The sequence below is a fragment of the Anoplolepis gracilipes genome, chromosome 4 (genome assembly GCF_047496725.1).
Source record: "Anoplolepis gracilipes chromosome 4, ASM4749672v1, whole genome shotgun sequence".
Classification (NCBI taxonomy): Eukaryota; Metazoa; Arthropoda; class Insecta; order Hymenoptera; family Formicidae; genus Anoplolepis; species Anoplolepis gracilipes.
In genome coordinates, this window is record NC_132973.1 from 12,977,184 (window position 1) to 12,997,212 (window position 20,029).

At 32.2% G+C, this 20,029-nt stretch overlaps 1 protein-coding gene and 1 long non-coding RNA gene across 8 annotated transcripts in view; one reads left to right on the plus strand and one right to left on the minus strand.

Annotated features, from left to right (window-relative positions):
* Nucleotides 1–20,029, minus strand: part of LOC140664575 (uncharacterized) — a 73,473-nt gene that overhangs the window by 34,538 nt on the left and 18,906 nt on the right. The window lies entirely within an intron of this gene.
* LOC140664565 (cyclic nucleotide-gated channel alpha-3) overlaps nucleotides 1–20,029 on the plus strand; it is a 159,601-nt gene that overhangs the window by 2,676 nt on the left and 136,896 nt on the right. The window contains exon 1 of one of the 7 annotated variants that reach the window (XM_072889754.1): nucleotides 6–219. The exons of the other annotated variants lie outside the window; for them this stretch is intronic. The gene's annotated coding sequence lies outside the window, so the exon portion shown is untranslated. Of the gene's footprint in view, nucleotides 1–5; nucleotides 220–20,029 lie in introns of those variants that run through there. 7 annotated transcript variants of the gene reach the window in all.

A 20,029-nucleotide genomic window follows, 5' to 3' on the forward strand; every position in this document is an offset into this window, starting at 1 on the left:
ATAGTTATACATTAAGTTACTCTCTCTCTCTCTCTCTCTCTCTCTCTCTCTCTCTCTCTCTCTCTTCTTCTTCTTCTTCTCTTACAATTAGACTCAAAGTGATGGGAGGGAAGGTGGATACAGAATGAGAAGCGGTCATTTTGAGGTCAAGAGGATGCTGCCTTTTCGAGGGTGGCATGATACGGGGATAGCGCTTTATCATTGTTGTCGAATTAAGCGGTGTGTACGAAGAGAGCTATGCCCTTTAACACGCGGAAAGATCGATCTCGCGCACTCGAAACATCCGACTCTCGCAATTCGTTTAATCGAAGCCGAAGGGGATGGAATTAACCCTCGTTTCATGCCCGGCGCACCTGCCTCACGCCTTCTTTCGATGTTTGCTTTTGCAAAACGAAAATGATCTAATGCAATTAACTCTCTTTTTTTTCTCTTTCTCAGCCGGGCATTTAAGCGTGCGCGCAGTCTTTCACTTAGATTGCAAAAATGTTCTTTTATCAAAGAATGTATTTTATCAAAGAATTAATAAAAAAAAAAAATCTTGAATTTTTTTATATAATTATTATAAGCGTTCGTTTACAAAAATTTAGAAAATTAATTTCGTCTTACACAATAACTCTATGTATGTAGCAATTATTTTTTTGTAAATATAAATTTACATCTTCTTTATTTCCGCGAACATATAAATTGTAAATAAATATATCAATATTCTAAATTTTAGTTAAACATTCTGCAAATTAAACAAAGTGCATGTGTGTATTGTTAATTTGGGATATATTTATTATTTGTAACAAACTGTTTGTTTGATATGGTCGTGGCTTAAAGTCATGACGGTATATACTGATATAACTCTCAAAGTTATTCTAACAGAATCATAAATACGCTGTTAACGGAAAATTGTTAAAAATTAGTTTCCTTGATTTACAAGTCCCCTGTGATGTTTATTTTAGCGATCTTTTGTAATTTAATCCACAACGGAAAAGTATTATTCTCCCATAGAGACTGTAAATGTATTACAGTTCAAAACTCAAATTGTTTCTCACAGCACGGTCTACAAAGTATCGGAAGAAATTTTCTCGCATAAATTGCGTGTAAATGGCGGCGATAATCTAATTTCGCCCGATATTGGCGTACTGCTTTCTTAAATGTAATGGTTCAGATTGACAAAACGAAATCGAAATACTGCTTATTAACTTTGCGTTCAAAGAAGCAGAAGTAGCGCCGGATGCAAATCGACGATTCAGATGGAACGAAACTCGATTGAAAGTAACTCGCGAAAGCAACCATGGACCGTCGTTTCATCATCAGACGCCCTTTATTGACAAAAGATCTTCTCATACTACTTTTCGCAAACATTTGCGCTTTCTATTTTTCGCTATATCAGACTTTTTTATCCCAATCTCAATCTTATTATTATACTTCGACGCGATAAAATCTTTAAATGCATATCGTTTTCTATGGTTATAATCAGTCGCATTATTGTAATGCCGTGTTAATGCTATATTTATCAATGATACTTGATGTCAAAGCTAAATATATTTTTACAGCTCCATATGTAAATCAGTCTTAATTGATGTATATAATTATTCTCTAAAATGCTCTGGGTTTATCATGATGATAAAATAGTGGAAAATGCAATAATCGATCCCATGAATAATAAACAAATAAATAATCGAAATTGTGTATCATATCGTGCATAAATTCTATAATAATAGCTGTGAAATGTGATTAGAATGTTGCACAAACAATAAATATTAGATATAGGCTGTAATAATTTTTTTCTCTATATTCCTACACATTTTTCTTTCTTTAATGATTTATTTTAATCACTTGGTTTTGTTAGAAAAGTAGACAAGTTGTGTACAGAAAATTTTCAAAACAAAACATAACGATTGGATAGACTAATCGTTACCGATCAGAAGAAAAGTCAAATACCTTTATGATGTTGCGACATTCTCGAAGGCATTAAGTGTCACTTAATGGCCGATAGCCGATACTTCGACATTTGCCCTCCTCTCATGCTTGCGATGTACGTGCTTGTAGATCGAAATGGATTGGCGTTAACACTTCCGACAATTAGAAGCAATGCTCTCTCCAAAGATTAAGCGCGGGCAATCGTTCAATTGCAAAAACATTTTATTGATAGCTGGAGATAAATTAATTAGAGTAAAATTAATAGAATAAAATTAACTAGAATATAAAGTCGCAATAAGTAGATATTAATTAAATGGGGTACGTAATGAATATACTGATGCCATTCAAATAATGTTATCAGTCTCCTCAGCTACAATTTATACATTGAATTTTTTTTATTGCTTATTATAAAATGACGTTATTTGCGTATAAAATTATTATGTATTTTAGTATTACATTAGTAATTTAATACATATAATGCATTGTTTTACACATATTATTCTTTAATATCGGGCATCAAAAATAATGTACAAACAAATTTTTATTTGATAGTTGTTCCGCAATCTACGATTACCTCCCAAAAAACATCGCGGATAATCAAGTTTATTTATGTTACATTATAATACTTATAAATTTATTTTCCACATGTGAGTCATCACTGTATTATTCTAGTATTACCTGATTATCCAAGTAAATTAATTTTCCGTTCGCTCATTGCAATTGAAATTGTATTTCAGGCCGAGCGCTCTAAAAGATGACGAGGATTGACGGTAATTTGTTGTATGCGTGTATACGAACGCACGTATAATATCACGTCACATGTTTTCCGTAGAGCGTGAACGCCAAACACCAGATAGCAAAATAATTACGCAACAGTTTTAATCAACGCGTCATCGATGCAACGCACTGGGAGAATGTACGAGTATGTGTGCGCAAAGTTATTAAACAAATCAATATCACCGCTCTTCACGAATTAACATTTCGTCAAAGTCGAACGTGATAATTTCACATAAAATGCATTTATCTGAATTGACAGATGTCGAGATATCAATAATTCACGAGCGGAATAAATAAATGTCTATATATAAAAAATATATTTATGTCACACAATACGTTATATGCACATTTCAAATAGATTTGACAGCAATTTAATGATATTTTGAACTCATCTTCCTCTTTTTAAATGTTATAATATATACGACGGACCTTTATATTTATATATAACATTAAACGAGCCAAATTGAATAGATAGACTGACCAATTATTTTTGAAATATGTACATCTCACTTTGCCGGATGAGCGAAACCACATGTACCTACCACCCGTGATCAGAATTGCCGCTTGTAAAGCTCATGAGAAGATGAATAGCTCGGAATATTCTCTAACGCAGATATTCAAATATGACAAGTCAAACAGCAAAAGAAAGTGGGAGGAAAGTATTTGGTGGCATTGAGTGAAATTTATGCAGCAGTTATATATATAGTGTCTAACTTTATCTACAAACTATCTCGTCTGTATCGATGAGCGATTCTTTTTTTGCCGATGATATTTTTTTTTCCGCATACGCAATTACCATCCATTCCTTTGCGCGTGTTCCGTTTTTTTAGATCCGGCGAATCATCCCGTTCAGTGAGTTTCGCCAATAAATATCGCCGTGACATCATCCTTATTGATCTCTGATATCCAGATATCTGCGCTTTTTTCCATTCGAGGGGAAACAATTTTTACAGTGTAACGCTGAATCAGAGCATGGCTCGAAATTTACAACCGCACATACATCTCTCTCAAAGATTTAAGGCAACACGAATGCAAGCGCATTATTTTTACAGCCATGCGCGAACTTCGATGCACTTTGCGAAACGAGATTACTCTAATTAAATTAGGCGGTCGTGATGCACGTTGTGTTGCGCTCAAGTCTAGACGCCAAGGGTTCTTTCACGAATGGATTTGAGAAATTCAAGAGTGCAACAAAGTACTGTTTTCCATAGAATTATAACGGTTTCTATGATTGAACCGACACGCGCACTGCAACTTTCCGGTCGATGCTTCATATTGAGAGCATTATTTCGTTTTATTCAGAACGCCGCTGCCCGTTCGTATTCTCGCTGCCGGTATCGTTTATCGGCTGGCTTTATGACGTCATAGCGCGCACAACTAGGTTATCATGGAGAATACCTGTATAAAATAACGATACGATATAATGCTCGACGTAGAAGAGGCAGATTAGATGACGCGGATAAATGAAAAGTGATTCGTTCGAATTTTAAACAAAAACAATTGTAAAAGTTACAAATCGAAAGCATTCTGGCTAGATTTTTACCCTGTTTATTATAAACAAAGGATTCTGTTTGGTGCCAATAAATGTCACACTGTACATTAAAAAATTATTATTAATATTTATTAGAAATATCATTATTTCAATCGAACACATAAATTTTACAAAGATGTTACGATATGTGATAAATAATTTTATAGGTACGTGCAAAATAATTTAAGTGACTTTCTGGCGACGATTATACGCCGGCAAACAGAGCCCACATTATCGCGAGATAAATTCTCGCGTTCGTAATTCCGGACAGCGATTGTTTTATTAATTTCGCAGCACTTCTACGTGCTTACAACGGCTATTAAACGAGCATACGCGATTACGAACGCGTGTTTTTCGCTTTTACGGCGATTCTTAAAACTTAATTATCTCCGGACATGTCGCATTATCTGAATTTTCCCATTAGCGCGGAGAGAGAAGAAAGTAAGGAGTAATGAAACCAGCCCATAATGGCGCAAAATTTTCCTCTTAGAGAGCGCCGTACTTTTTTCGACGCCTACGATAAGAGGCGTTCCAGCATCCAAAAATTAAAATGGTAATTAAAGGAGCGGATCGTAAGGGAAAATTACCGGTTTTGTACAAACACTTGGACCTCGTTTCAATCTTACAACGTGCCATTCTAACGTATTCCATCATTTTCATTACGCGATATTCTACCATTTTTCCTCAAGACACGAGTAATTGTAAGAAAATGCTATTTTTGTCAAAATTGAAGAAATTCGATTCTTAACGAGTTAGCAAGAATGAAAACTAGGGTGTGTAAAGAACCAATAATTACAAATAAAAGTTTCAATAGTAATATGTGATTACTTTTCTAGAAAAGCGTACTGCTGTTACATTTTTACATCCCAACTTTTTCCCATTTTGCTAGAATTTATGAGAAAAAGTTCCGAGCATTTTCTTCCGCGTAACACCTTTTTTTAATGTTTTCCTATTACCTATTCTAGTACTTCTAAAACATTTGTAAATTGTGCATGGAATGGACGTTGACCTTTTCTGTAATAAAATTTAACATCAAGCTGCTTCATAATAAACCAGCCGTTTAATAATAATAAAATATTTATCATTCCCATCTTAAATTATTTGTACATATTTCAATATCTTTCTTTCACGGTTCATTTGACGGAGCAACATAAACTTATTGTTTTGCTTGGCTGACTATAATATTTTACATTTACTGCATATTATAATCGAACAATATAGTATTAGAGGTGACTGATTCAGAACAGCTATAATGCATTTACTACCTTGATTGAGGAGACTAATGCAATCGTAACTACGTGTTCATTAGTGACAATGAATGCGCAGTCGGGTGCACAGATGTAAAACGTAATAATAAAAAATTGACGGGAGATTGCATTTTGTTTAATCTTTCCAAATATTAATAATGATTCTTATAACATGCGCAATTGGAAAATGCCTCTTCGATATTTAATTATAAACCCATTTGAAAGAATAAAAATTTAAAAATTATTAAAATTAAAAATATTATACTTTCCAATAAAAAAAAAAGAATCTTTCGTAAAATTAAAAAAAAATGTATATCTAAACCTACATATATTGTAACTGAAAGTTATGTCCATATCCATATTCATCATTTGGAAACACTCTGCATAAAAGTTAGACAGTTGATTGAATAAAACTCGGTACATCATATATACTGCGTGTGTGACAGTTCTTGCACTTAATGTTCGGAACTGTCGTACCTGAATATTCGCGCGCTCTTGAATGTAGGATGATGGTAAATTTGAGGTCGCCCAACTATAAAGCATAAACTCAGGCGTAACTTGCTTGTCAGACTTGCTCATATGTACGAGAGACCAATGCGAAAAGTTCAATCGCAGCGTATAAGGTCCTTTATCATTTTTATTCGTATCAGAAATAAAAGCACCTTTTCATTTCTTCTTTTTATTTCCTTATCAACTGTTTCCGTCGACAGATAATCAATTCCCTTTCCGCCCTTATCTCTTTATCTGGTCCTTTTTTCATCGCATCCGGAGTAATTATCGGTTGTGGAAAGACCACTTAGATAATTAATGAGAAATCAAACAGTCTCTTGATCTGCGTCCTCAGTACAAAATTCGAGCGAATAGTTACATTAAATCCGCTTATGGCTATATAAGATACCAGTAAAGTACGCGGTGAATGCTTTTGAGGTTAATTAAGTACAACACTAATGAAGACGTGAAGCAGGATTTAAGCAGCATTATATTTGTGCGATTTATATGAACCTAAGGACATTTGCTGTATCCGCCCGACCACGGTTTTCTGAATAATTAATGGCTGGAAATTAGTCGAAACTTGGAATTTATTTGTCGTTACGCTTGTACGTAGTCTTGAATTATTTAAAATGTTAATTAATAATTCTGAGATACTTTTTCTAATAAAATATACCTAACATTTAGATGTCCTATTATTACAGAAAAAATTTATACACACATAATATTATAGTGTAGTACCGCTACATATACATATGTGTGTGTGTGTGTGTGTGTGTATGTCTGTATACGCTATAAAAATAAAATAAATAGTTATTGCGCGAGAAATAGTGTCACAGACAGTAAATTTGTAATCTTACTTCTTTCCTTCTCTTTTTCTTGTTTCTTTTTACATTTCACGAGTTTTATTATAAACCACGAGATCTGCAGTACCGCTACTTGTATTCTTTTGATAACTAGTTACGATATATTTAATACTCCCCTGGTTTAGGACGCGGTATCCCGGCCTTTACCTGTCTTTTCTTTATTTCACTGGCCAGGTAAAGACAATTAACGTAAAACGGTCAAGTGGAAATGAAGCGGTAAAATATCGTGGCTTGTCACGCTAGAGGAGCGCGTTCCCGCTTTAGCGGGTTTGTCGGCTATAGACGGCAGCTAGGTGAAAACGTACCTAATGGCGCGTTTAATTAATCCGACCTTGGTTATTTTAATTATCTGCAGGCACTCCTTACGCGCGGCGACTTCATCCACCGCTCCGCTCCGACCGACACGATGAGAGGCGAAACTTGAACGTTAACGATCCCGGCCGATGAAGACAGCCCTGTGATCGGCTTATAAACTTATCTAACCACTGTATTATCTTCTACTGCTAGGTGCTGATCCCCATCCCCTCATCATGAATGCATCTAGCGTGCATCTTTGCCGCATACTTGAGCTCGAACAATACCGTCGACCGCGAGATAAAAATGATCAAAGCTATTTTCGTGACATTTCCTTCGATCTTTTTTCCAGCATCATTAATGAACAAATAAAATGCGTTGTAAATAATTCTCGGTTATGTTTCGAGAAATTTGGGAATATTTCTAGTCGTATTTTAATATAAAAATCAAAAAATATGCGAGATTAATTTGATTATATAACTGTTAAATATTTTATGCGTGCCTCTCTTTCGCTTAAACAATGATTTATGCAATTATATTTGAGGAATATATAGAATAACGACGAATAAATTTAAGCTGCTTCGATTAATTGATGGAATATGATATTCATTGATAGAATTTATTTGAAGCGAATCTTGATATTAATATTGAAAAGGCAAAGTTACTTTCAATTAAATATTTTACAGCTCCCAAAGCACACACAAACACAACATATCAAAGTTTTAGTCGTTCTCCGTAAAAGCAAATAAAGTTCATATCACAGCGTAAACTATTGCAAGTTCTAGATATAAAACCGCTCGACACGTTCCAAGCGACAAATAATTTTCTTTTTGCAGTTCTGTTTGGGAGTGCTAGAGGGATAAAATAACTTTGCTAGTCGACTTATTGCAGAGTTCTAACGATTTGTAGAAAAAACGATATTTAATTAAAAACAGCGCACAACTTTCTTCTGTATTTCTACTTCGATATTTTCTACCGATATCGAGAAACGACAGATATTGGATATCATCAAGAATGATATTTTTTCTTTATAAAGAATAAAAAGGATTATCAGAATATAAATTTTTTCGCAAAAGTCAAAGCAAAAAACTTAAGTATAGAAGATTATAAAATTGTATTGCTTAAAGAAATATATTTTAATATTTTTTTATCTTCAGATAAAATATTAAATTAAATATAAAAGCTGTGGAAATATAACAATTAAAATTAAAATATATATCATTTAACTAAAGAAATTGTATAGGAGCATAGAAATCTTTAAAAGCAAAAATGTAAAAGCAATGTAAGAGAAAACAATTGCTCGGAAAAGATAATTCTTCCAACGATTAAAGATAAAATATTTCTTCAAGTTCTTATTATGGGAGTGTTCTACCCATCAGATTTCATGCAGCAGCAATTGCTTTTTAGACGATTTAATTTCATTGGTACAGTAATTTAAATGTCCTGTCAAACTTAACAGGCGAGTTAATTTGAACGGCCATCTCTCCGCGGTATTATAACTTATCGAGTCGTCTGCTGGAACTCTTTTCCATCGACGCTAATTTCAGTCGGAGAAATTATTTCGCTCGCCGGACCAAACTTTTCTCCTCTCTCGCCCGAGAAAGTTTTCATCCACCATCCACGCTGGTCAATGATGAACCCTGGAAAACGGTATCCGACGTGCCGAGCACATGAAACCTTTGCTATTACCTACTATACGGTTATTTACGAAAAGGAAAAATTTCGTATGCCTCGTATCGATGATGTTCGTTGAATATTTTTACATTATGTTTAATTCATATTCCGAATAATTTTATTTAAAAAATTATTTTAAAAAATTGCTAACACTTTATTCGCGTTTATACAATCGTGCGCGATTATATATCAAATTCTCCAATATAAAAAAAGAGAGTTCAATTCAAATTATTACTTGATATATTAATCTAGAAATATCCATAAAAATAGCTTTTATGGATAAAAGGTAACAGGTGCCATTATTTTGAAAAGTATCTTATAGTTTTCTAGTAAGAAAAAATACGGCATGAGAGGACCTTGAACTGAAAATCGAAAACGCCGCTTTCATCGATCAGTTTTTATTGACGCTCCAAGTGTGTCTTGTGTCACGCTGTAGCACCGCCAAGTTTTTATCTTTCACTGCGCACTTCAACGGAAAAAGTTCATGTCAAAGGATATAGTATCGCAGAAAATTACGCTGTTGTTCAATATTGATGTTTTACCGATTTATGAGCCGGCACTTACATTGAATACTCCGTATCGAGTTAATATTAGTACAGGGTGAACCTACTAAATCATGTGTCAGGAACAAACAGACTTTAGCGGAGTTGCATACCCTATATGTATACATGGGCGCGCGATATACCACTTGATAAACTGAGTGATTATCATGATAAGGACGAATTCTAATACGCGTCGAAATTTTGTCAAAAAAAAAAAAAACCAAAAAAAAAGTAAAAATGTTACATTGCAAGAATTTTTAATTATTTGTATAACATCAAATTGTAATTCGTTTGTGATGACTCTTGTCACTAAATAAGATTTTGTTATCTAACAGTTATCGTTAATAAATATTTTAATCTCTAGAGAAAGATCCTGGCGGACAAGTTAGTTCATTTTTTCCATTAATTTCTATATTACAAAAAGATCAAAGCAATGTTGCGGATATCAAAAGAATGTGTATTGCTTAATCAGTAATATGTAAATCAATAATGCAAATGTAGCAAACATAATTATTTAACGAGGTTAATAAAAAAACGCGAATCTCTCAAGTGAAAGGTACGCAAACGACAGAGTGTTTTATCCTTCCTCATTATCTAAGGGAAGCAGGATAAGCCGCTGCTCTGTTTTGCGGATAATACCGTTGTTTATTACAAGCTGGGTAAAAAGTAACGAAGCGAGCCCTATCTACGTTTTGCACGTGGCAGCGGGGAAGCAATAAACGATGCTGTAAATTATAAATCCGTCAAATAGTAGTAATAGAAGCAAGTGTTTGTCTTGCTTGACGTAGCGAAATATTCCCAGTATATTTATAAGGGATCTAAAATGTACTTATGTTAATATAGTAGGACACGTACGATAGATAAAATGACTCAAAATATTATTGCATCTGTCAACATTTAGGATATATACACATATATAGCTGTATATACTGTGACTGTCTACAGACATTATATGTGTATGTGTATATATATATATATATATATATATATATATATATACACATACACATATAATGTCTGTAGACAGTCACAGTTTTCAAATATTAAAAACTCATTTCGCGTCCATTGACATTATTCGATTCCCTGTTTGCGTACGAAGAGAAAACATATAATTTTATTAATTTATTGCGCTTTGTATAAGAGAGCAATCTATATTTTATTTGTTTAAATATTATTAACGAAACGCAGGATTTCGTATAAAATGGTCCATTTACCTAAACTTATTAAACGAGTCTGAACAAAAATATTAATTATAAATATAACATTTTTACTAAGCTTTAGAATGCAATTATTATAGTAATTTTTAGTTTCTACTATTATGTAGCACCAACCTTGAGATAAAAATTTGTTTCAAAAATATTGGACATGTTTTAATTTATATGGTTTATTTTAATCAATCCGTTATTCTATTCATTATAAATTAACTAGAAGTTATCTCTTCTGTCGAGTACTTGTGAATCAAACAATATGTCAGTATAAATAATATATTAATTTTATATGACATCATTATTGTATCAATATTGATGTAAATAAATGTACAATTATGGAAAATTGATCACGACAAAACAGAATAAATATTCTATAAATAATTAATAAAAGCAAAATATAAAATATATAAAAAATGCAACACACATTTATTTCTCTTCACTTGTAGCTAAAAGTATATGAACGAGATTGACTCCGCTCAATTTCTGATTACAATTTCTCATGTTTGTTCAATTATCTGTTTTGATAATATATAATGTATTCTCTTTTTCTCTACCACTAAACTTCTTTTATATTCCTACTAATTTTAGTAATCGTCAGTGAAAACTTTTTGCACGGATATCCAATTAAAAACTATACAGACAAATTAAAATATAGTTTTGTTATGAACGTAATTTCCGCTATGCAAAATGATTTTGAAAAACGATAACGATAAAACGTTGTTAGAATAATGTTTAAAAGCGCAAACGCGGAAGTGTTGTAATTTAAACGAATACTTTGCGAGTTCTTATAAAACCAATATTCGGTTTTGTCTTATCGATTTTTCTTTCCTGTACTTTTTCATTAAACTTCATTATTTTTTTTTACGCAAATAAAACCAAAACAAAAGATTCAAATCGCAGTCATTCTTTTCCAAGGCTGTTAAAAAGTATTCAGCATTAGATAATAAAGTGCTTGAAGAAATAAATTACATCTTCTTATTCCTCTTTCTTATTTCCTTTATCTTTAATTAAATGCTATTATTTAAATTTTAACATCAAATGTGATGTTATATGTCAAATGTAATATTCAATATAATATTATATAAAAAAAATAAGATACATACAAGTATAATATTTAAAACACCAATTTTTTTTCCGATTCTTTTCTTTCAGTTTTATTTTTTTCTGAAAAAAGTCTTAAAGAAAACAATCTTGCATAATCAGCTTACTTGTTAGATAAGACAATGAAAAATTTATAATCCAATTTCGTTTACGACAAAGTATTAAAAAGCTTTCATGTTAATTATATTTTTAAGATAAAACACAATCATGTGAATATATCGACATTTTGATTGAAATATTTTAATATCTTTTTTATTATCTCTTTGTGACGTATTTTTATTATTAAAATAAATTAACCATTAAATGCCCTATTGCAAAACAAATATGTTATTACAATTTAATAAAACTTGGTAGATGTGCTGTTTTTGTACTAAAAACTGCTTTCACACGAATAGCCTTTAAAAATGTTCAAGAATATATTATATATAAATCGAGATAATTATTTACAAATTATAATATACGAGGATATAAAATCCATTTTAATTTAACGCATATGTGAAATGCGTGAATATGAATTACAGCTGAATTAGATCAAAGAAATCATACAAAGCACACTAATGCGCTCATTGAAAATGCACATCACAAAGATAACGCAAAAAGATAGATCTTTGAGAAATATTAAAGTTTCTAATAATTTAATATTTCATGAATTTCTATGATAAATTTGTTTTCGAGTTAACTGTGCTTTAATAGTTCCACAGTCGTGAATTTCCAAAGTGTTCTCTGAGAAAAGTATATGTTATTATAATTTATATGTGCTAATTAATTTAAAAAATAACTTTATTGTTAAAATATAGCACGGATTTGATTAAAATATAACGTATGCATACATTATCAAATAATTATAATTAATTTGCGATATATTAGTATATATAACTTACATCTTTAATTGTTTGCTCGTTTTACACACGATAGTGTGAAAAATTAATTTTTACATTAATCATACTTCACATTTCTCGAATCTTTGCTACATAAATTTTTAGATTGTCGAGAACCAGTTTATCTTGATTGGCTGGAATTTTAAGAACCGGTTATCGATGGCAAACTCGCACAGTTTAACCTTTCATGCACGACCTATGAAAAATCTGATATCTACCCACATGATGGAATTTAAATAGCTATCCTTTTAATAATTCCGCTTGTTGATTAATTGATGAAGAGAGATATGCTGTATCACATGTATGTGTGTGTGTGTGTGTGTGTGTGTACTTTTGTTAATATACAATGTACGAATGTTAATCTGAATGTTGCATAAGTTTGCTTGTACCAGATATCAAGTTTCTCAAGACAATTTGTGAGCGACAGCTATAAACAAACGCTACTTTTGCCGACAGAAAAGTATTCTTTTATACTCTGAAAGAAGTATAAATCAACCTTATATCCTGAATAATGCGAATACTATCACATATACGATAAATACGTGAACGAAATTTCTACAGCTCATGTTAAGCATCAATGACTCAAGTAACAACGATCAACGTTTCAAGTACATAAAAGTTCGTCGGAACTGGCCGAAGAAGCAGCTCTGTGAACTGTCGTTTCCCTTTCCGCTATCGATCGTACTAAATGTCTTTGCTATTTGAGTGCGGAGAGACACTTGCAAAGTGCAATCGCGATTGACGAGCACGCGAGAGATCGACTCGAGTTCACTCACCCCCGGAAGAACCACTTTAACCGCGTGTCTAGAATCCTGCTGTTATGCAAATTCCACGATAATTCCGGGCATTTTTCATTCCCTCGTCGCACTATGCGCCACTCTTCTCCCTGCCCTTCGCCAGGATTTAGCTTATCCTCTTCATCGCGTGATTATATAAAACGCTTGGCGCAACAATGATCCTACACTCCATGAATGCTTGTTTTGAGAAAAGCAAAGTCGAGGTTTTTTCGTATAACTTTCAAAGATTTTCTCCAGTAATTTAATATATTTAATTAATATATTTATTAAATTATATTAATGAAATTCTAGATATTTCACAGCGCAGCTTGGTGTAAGCTTTATAAAATTTCTGTATTTTTTAGAAAATATTTCTAATTAAAATTCTAATTCTAAGTATTAAAATATCATCGTTTCTGCAATCCAAAGCATCGTTGATAATTTTAACACAAATGCAAAATTATATTTATTGTTTGTTGAGAAAAATAAAACTTTGTAAAAACTTTGCTGTGGATTAGTTTAATCTAAGTTATGTGTTGAGACTATATGTTACAGCAAACATTTCATATGTGTAAGAGACGCAACGTTAGACTGCGTCGACATAGAAGGAGTAAAAGTAAGAAAAATAGAAACACATTATTATCACGTTGCGCGAACTTTAATCTATAATATAATATAATATAATAACATTAGTAAAAAACTATCTTATTAATATATTTTTAAATCTTATGTTTATAAATCTTTAATTCTTGTTTTCTATTTTGTTATTAATATTATTATTAATTAACGAGATTTATTGATCTCTTTCTCTTTTTTCAAAAATTTTATATAAACTCTATTTTTATCATCTATCTATCCAGTAATATAATCCGAGACTTTCAAATTTTTTTCGATATGTATATGTACAAGATACCAGAAAAAATAAAAATTGTAATATTATATATATCGTATATAATAATTAATATCACATTTTTTAATAAAAAATATGCGTCTAGAAATTTAAATCACCGATATAAATTTTATATGCTCGCGTTTAATTTTTCTTTTTTTTTATACTGAATAAATTCAACTTCACCGTCATTATTAATATCAATTTTATGCGTGTTCATAATGTAACATAATATGACAAAATGTAAATTCAACATGATAATAATACGTAAGCGTGTGTGTCGCTAGAATGTACATCGAAATAAGAGTTTAAACGAAAATGGCGAGAAACCGGTAGCATGGTGAATGGTTATAGCTAGGAAGAAAGCAAAAAGGATGCTCTGCAAGACTCGCGCTTCAAGAGTTTCTCGAAATACATGAATATTTACCGGGACGAGAGAAAAATTCACCTCCTGCCGTCTGCAGCGTCTGTCCATCGAACTTGGAGAATATCGAAGTCTGTGGATGTCCACTTATTCGACGAAGGACGAGATGACGCGAGTAAATCGTGCGTAACGACAGTTTCATGTGAATGAAAGTTTATCCGTTCGCCTCCTCTTCGATTAAAGCTACTTTGCATTACGATGCTTTTAAGACGAAGTCATACGAGTTTCGCATTTTTGTGAGATTCGTCAACTATTATTGTAGCGAGAGAGAATTATGCGATTAATTATTATTTATGAATAAAATTTGAATACTTGAAATTGTATTTTGATGTATTTATTAAATGTTACTTCGCACGATGACGTAGAGACAGAATTTCGACCACGCAGCTACTGTACGTATATTAAAGCGAAGTTAGGCTGAATGCTCGAACGAGGATGGGAATAACGAGAACTTGTAATATACACGTTAGAGTTTCTCACGAGAGCTGCCGCTAACTTTAATTGGTTTTCTGAGAAACGAGATCCTATTGCAACGTCCACTTACAAGTAAGAAACGTCCCAGTAACGTTTTATCGGCCTCGTCGCAACGGAAAGACGGCGTGATTCTTCTTACGTACGTTCTTCTTTCGTCCATGTTTTACTGCATCACTGCAAGACCGATGATATCTCATAGATTCGATAAATCGACATTTTTGCTGACTTTAGGCATTAGACATTTATTCTTAGATTTCCATTGTTGATTCGACGTCGCATGTGTATGACGCATGACATCGCGTGGGATGTGCTTAGGCACAATAGCGAGAGTATTTCTCGTCAGTCTCCACAAATAATACACTTCGATCGACATGATGGATTGTCTTTCGATTAGATACGGACACGTAGGAGATCCTTGCAAGACGAAGCGCCCGCTCGAGCATATTCGACGCATACATGAATACGAATCAATTCTCGTGAGAGACAACTTTCAGGCTGGAAAGAAACGTTATTTTTCTCACAGAAATGAAGAATAATAAATACATCGCGACGTCGTGCTTTTTTAGCATCCCTTATGTATACGCAAATATTAAAAGAATTTCACATTTATTTTATTAAATGTAATCACGAGATATTATATTATAGCTATATTTTTTTACTTCACTACGTGACGCGCGTATATATTTTACTCCCTAAATAAAAATTGTTGATAATATATATTTTCATTTTTTCTTGAATTACATATTTTTCTGGAAGATGTACTCGCGCAAGGTACTCTGTATGTAAATTTTAAAGTGATTTGTGCAACCGTTACAATGCACACACCGAAAAAAAGTGCTTCAGCGAAAATTAATGTAAACGCGTGCACCCATAGAGTCAGCCGTTTTAACATTGGTTTGTGAGACGTGGCTTGGCGTCGTGGTGGTCTCTATATATAATTCCACGATTTTTTTTCCGCACATACTGCAACATTTATTTCAAAGACATGTACGTATATCTAAAAAATCATATAAAATATTGCATCAATATTTATCACAGTCGTAACTCTTTAAAAGCCAGGCTTTACGCGTAAGGGATTTATGCGCGTTCCCGCGCGATCTTACATCATAGCGTGATTGTAAAATATGATGGATATCGATATTAGATTTGTCGCACGGAGGTCCATATTTGTGATATCCCGACAAAATCAAAACTACGTGCGTCGGGATACACACGATTCCCTGGAAAATAACGAATGCAACTCGCGACTACATCGCCGGGCCAGGTTGTGGAAATCGCAAATCAGCGTCATAGAGTTTGTGTCGCAATGCATTGCGACATCCTCCTCGCTTCCATATATCGCGGATACTATATTCCACTCTCGCGATCATCGATGTCTCACGACGATCGAGATCGCGATATTACGCGCCTCGTATTTTTGATTCAGCGACTTATCGGATGCTGCGCTCGCGATCCGATCAAGAATATCCGACGACGAGCGGAATTATGTCGAACATGTCGTAACTGGGACAGTCACTAGACTGATATCGCATTTCGGATTTCATATAAATAATTCGTTTTTGATCCCGTTCGTGATATTCCCTCTCTACTCAAGCGAGATGCGAAAAGACGAGTAAGGTACAATATACTTTGAAAATCGTTAACGATAAAAGCGGATTGTAAAACTAACGGGCTGCGACAGTGTTATAAACGGCCGATCGATTTTCTGCTAAAATGGATCTAGGATTGAGAAGAGATATTTCGATGGAAGATAAGCGATTTCGCGCCGCTTTAATACTGATAACGATTTAAAATCACGTTGACCTTATAAAGTTTGAATAGAGAATGCAGAGTTATTTTTTTTTTCTTTTTGGATCTATATTACTTTCTGTAAAATTGAAAAGAAGAGTTACGAAATTTTAAAGCTTACCGTGTCATGTATCAAAAATTTCTTTTAAGTTATAATTTTAAGACTAAACTTTATAGAAATTAACAAGTATAAAAACATCAAAGGCATTAAAAGTTTAATTAAACGAAGAAAGTTTTCTTGTTATCTCAAAATATAACGAAATTTTAAAAACTTAAAACTAGAATTCGGAGAAAAATTATTATATTTAAAATATTCGCAAACATCATTTAATAATATCCTAATAATGTCCGCTGATTCTTATTAAATTTCTCGATCAAAACTATCGATATTATTCAATATTTTAGTTTTAAATCTTATAAGTTTGTTATACGTGATATATCATTCGAGTTCCGTTTCCACTTAATTCAATGACAGGAAACAAATGGCATAACGTTATAAGCCAGCTTGGAACCGAAGAATGTCGAACACATTGGTTCTATCATCTCAAGGGACACGTCACGCACTGGTACAGGAAAGATGAGACTTCAGTGTCAAGCTTTCTGTTAGACATGGTTACATTTACAGGAATACTCGTCGGTGTCATATTAGACCTGGAAATATCTTCAGGTTCGTTTATCCCAGCACAGTGACCACAGTAATGACATCCATGAGAATTCTAGATATGGCGAAAGAAGATCAATACTCGTTTCCGCGCGAATAGTAACAAGTTAGCCATTCTACGTTTCCAATAACTTTTTTATTATTGTGAGAAAGTATTGGTATTTTATAACATTCGGCTAGCTTCGAAAAACTGTATTTTGTGATTAAAAACTCTATATCGAAAAGATCAACTTCTAACATATTTTATTGTTCGATTATTATTTTTCCAAATATATCATCTCTTATAGAAAATATTCAAAAGATAGTTTTAAAATTATTATTAACGTTTGGTTTAATTTCTTGCGTAACGAACAAACTAATTTTGAATATCATATAATTTATATTCTTATGTAAATAGAAATAATTATTTACATTATAACTGAAGATTAAATTTTATCTACTAAAATTTTTCTCTTTATTAAATATTTTTTCTTTAAATACACGGTAAAAAATTTTGTGTTAAATTTAACATATTTCTCGTGTTCCAATTTATCCACTCTAATTTTAATGTTAATTTAACAGAAGGCAAATATGTAAACAAATAACACAAATAATATGTAAAAAATTTACACAAAAATGTGAATTAGTGTAAGATTTACTTGTTATTGTGTTATTTTAACTTTTAGAAACGGTGAATATTAATTCAATGGAGAAAAGTTAAAATAACACAACGACAGTATTTTATATTAACATAAGAGTATGTTAAAAATTTAACACAAAAATTTCTACGCAAGAAAATTTCAACAAAAATACAAAATGTTTTTTTACCGTGTACTCATTCATAGACTAGCGAATTCTTTCATATTCTCTCAATGAATCATTCTGCAGATATAAGATTACATTCGTACAACAATGGTATGATATTCCATAACATCGGTCATTTGTCTAACGATTAGGAACATATTTTTATACATTTTGAAGGCGTATGAATACATCCATCTGTACATACTATAATATATAACGGCGTCAATGGAACGGCCCACGTTGCGGTTCACTAGAAATGAATTCTCGTATCGATAGTGACGAAGAAAGCGCATTCATCGTGGTATATTTTGGCCAATAATGATCGGTTCTCGATGGTTTAATTCGTAGGCGATCTCTCCATCATTTCTCTCGAACGTTTAATTCATGGCGTACGCAGTGTATGCGTTTTCATTCATTTATGCGCTCATTGCAAAATGAATTTTCGATTTACACATCATACTGGTTTCCGCAAGTAACCTCTAGTAGGTTTTATTTATTGATGTAAAGGTATCGCACACACACATATCGCGATACGTGTATCCACTTTATCAAAGACCGATTATTGTCTAATAAAAATAAAGAAAGAAAAGAAACACAATGCTGAAAGTTAGTATATTTTAACGATTTATTTCATTAGAATGGATACAAAATGTGTTGATGTTTTTGTTGCAAAAAAAGATTAACTCTACATTGATTAAAAATTATGTAGCAAAAAAATTTAATATAAAAGAATATAATGCTAGTATATACTAGTATCTACTATATATTCTGTCTTTGGAATATTGAGTCCTTACGATAGATATGAAGATTTGCAAAGGACAAACACCAATTATTGTTAGGAAGTTATGCAAGTTACAATATAACTTCAGTTGAAGCTATTGTTAGATTCGGTTATATTTGATTGGATTGTTAACTCTTGTTACGTTGTCAAAATTATTAAGCTAATAATGTTCAAAATTTGCTGAGACTTCGCGAAAAACATTCAAAAACATCGCAAAAATTTATTGATCTTTAAAAAAATAAGCAAAATAAGTGAATAAAAAATTATAGAAATAAATTAAGTCATTGAATTTCTAATATTTATTATTTATAAAATTGAAAAATTGAAACAAAAGAGAAAACTACAATAACAATAAATAAAATATTGATTATATATAAAAAATTGATTTTAGTTTTATATTTTTAACAAAGAGAATTACAAAAATACATAAAAATTGGTCGTCATAAATTATTTTAGCTGGAAAAAAATTGCTAGCTTGCAATTTATGAATTGATTCACGAAAAATCTTTTATTTTCTCGTCGATAAAAACATCGCAGATGTGTGATACATCCAAAATGGTATATTACTCATCGTACATTCGGCTATTGAAAATATATAAAAGAAAATTCAGCGCACACACAACAAAACAAAGGCTAATATTTATAAAAACATCAAAACAGAAATTAATTCATTTTCATCTAGATTTGCAATCACGGCCGTAGTGCTTTTGGCGAAGACTTCAATCATAAAACATTAAAAGCACGTTAAAAGCATGATTACGCTTGCATTTTAATTCGCGAAATTTTGTGCGTCAGGAAATTTTCATGCTAATCGATCGTGTTTCATGCGCTCACATAATGCGTAGTATGATCAGCGAGATTTCGTCGCGGCTCCTCACTCTGATTAAATTTCGTGATTTATCGTCCGCACGACAGTATTTCACAAGAAAGTGTTT